Source organism: Buceros rhinoceros, unplaced genomic scaffold (genome assembly GCF_000710305.1).
Source record: "Buceros rhinoceros silvestris isolate BGI_N320 unplaced genomic scaffold, ASM71030v1 scaffold6825, whole genome shotgun sequence".
NCBI lineage: Eukaryota > Metazoa > Chordata > Aves > Bucerotiformes > Bucerotidae > Buceros > Buceros rhinoceros.
In genome coordinates, this window is record NW_010413335.1 from 105225 (window position 1) to 107474 (window position 2250).

The following is a 2250-nucleotide window of genomic DNA, read 5'->3' on the forward strand; positions in this document are numbered from 1 at the left end:
GGGAAAGAGCTGCATAGTTTCTTCTACAAAAAAGAATACTGTCCCCTTTGTTCCCAAAGGGGGACTATGTCTGTCACGCTCCTCAGCAGGATGCTCTTCCCTTCACAACACAGGACACTCCTGTAAAGTGCAGTAGCTCTGTAGCTGCTTCTCGTGGAGCCGGGCCATCGTTTCAGCCAAGAAGGAAGAGGCAGCTGCACACTGAGCCCCAGCACAGGTCCCTCACAACCGTCGTGGGCTTCCAATGCCCCGGTCTCCACGTATGGACTGCAGCCGATGCAGCCGCGCCTCCAGTCCCAGGGCAGCGACAGCACCGGTTCGGGCCATTTTAACCAGAGCAGCACGTATCACCATTAGCTTGTTCATCCAACTGAAGAGGCAAATATCGACAAAAATACAGACAGACAAAAACGACTCACTTGTATCACAATACACATACACTTGAGTGCAGGGGGGTAAAACCAGGAGTTTCCCAGTTACCTCCAGGCGAAGGTTCCTCACAGAGGAGTCCTCAGGTTTACTGAGACGGCTCACCTCAGAGGACCTGCAGAGGACTCATGTCCCTAAGACACCTTCCCCAAAGCACGTCAGCTCCAGTAGCCAGGACAGACTGACTGCTCCTGGAGCAGCGGCAGCAGTAGTTGGGCTGTCCCAGTTCACAGCACAACCTACGAATGTAACTTGCCACTCATTTTGGTTTTCCTTAACAAGTCAGGCTGTAATTTGTGGCAGCTCAAACTGTGTGGGGAAGCAGCTATTGACAAACAACGGAAGCCAGAGAAAAGCAGACATAAAAGAAACCCTACACAGCCAGCTGGTGAATCAGGCTGTGACACTGATCCAGCCAAATTCTCGTTTTGGGGGAAGTCAAATCAGTCTCTGACCTGGCTCATCTGCACTGGCCTGATGCGTTCGAAGGACACCTTGAACTACAAGAATGAAGATGGACAAAAGATGGACTGTTGAATTAAGAAAAAAATTTGCTCTTAAAGGTGACTTTGGGCTCTGTCATAGGGCTACGACAATCCCACGCTTACCCATAGACCAAAATGTGTAAATGCAAACTAAAAGAGGAGCTTAGACCAAAATCCCATGATAGGTACTTAAAAGCAAAAACAAAGGAGACAAAACTAGCTAAGTCCATTTAAACCTTAAAAGCAGGTTAAAATTAAAAGGATGAAAAAATAACCCCAATGCTACCCTTGAGAAAAATTCCTTTCCTCAAGCCTCCCACAAAAACTGGAGCCTGCCCTGAAGCTCAATGCATTCAGATGAAGAAAAAGAAAAAAAAAGACTGTAAGCCAAGGGGCCCTCACGGCTTTTCTGTGATATTAAAGGAGCTCCAGCTCAAGAGCGTTTCCCCCAAAAAACCCAAACTGTGGCCTAATTTCAGAGGTGATGCATACTTCTCCTCGGCCACACAGAGACTGATGAACAACAGTAGTAATTTCAATTCACACATTGATTTGCCATCCCAACGTTTTAGCTCGTTAACAGGTACCAAGCTCAATCCTCACCAACGCTGTTGTCATTCAAAGGGCTAAAACCCCGCAGCATTAGCCAAGCTGTACCTGTACCACCAAGGCTAGCGGGAGGGAGATGCGTTTAGACCACACGTAGAGCCGCCTGAATGCAGGCAGTGTTCTCCCAAAGCACCTCTCTCCCAGCTGGACTTTATCAATGCAACAGATAAAAGAGTATCATTACCCTGTCACCACCTTGTCCCGACTGCAGGGGGTCTCTGCAATCCTGTAAATACCATAAAGAGGATCTTCCTGGTGAACGTTTCAGATGTATTGAGTCTCTGCAGCAAAAAAGCGCCTACTGAAGTCATGGTTTCGTTCCCCCCACGCGCTACAAAGCACACCCGCGGTCCTCCGCAGGGAAGCACGCCAAGCTATGGGATGGACAAAGCAAGTCCTGTCCCCATTGAACCTCCTTCTCCAAGCGGCTTCCACCCTCTGGGCAGGCAGCAGGTGCTGAATCGCCATGAACCACAGGAAATGAGCTCCGCTCTGGGGATCTCTCAACACTTCCAGACCCTGAACTGGGAGTTTGGATATCACTGCAAGAAGAGATGAGGTGTTCCCGCAGCAGGAGCGGGAGTCCTTGGTCTACGTAAGCCTACTAAAAGCCGTGATGTTGCCAAATGGAGTGGTTCCTTCCCTGGTTCCTGCCCCTGATGCTGACATTAACACCTTGCAAGAAACAAAAATCTTTGTTACCTTAGCAAATGCTCCGTCTGACCAA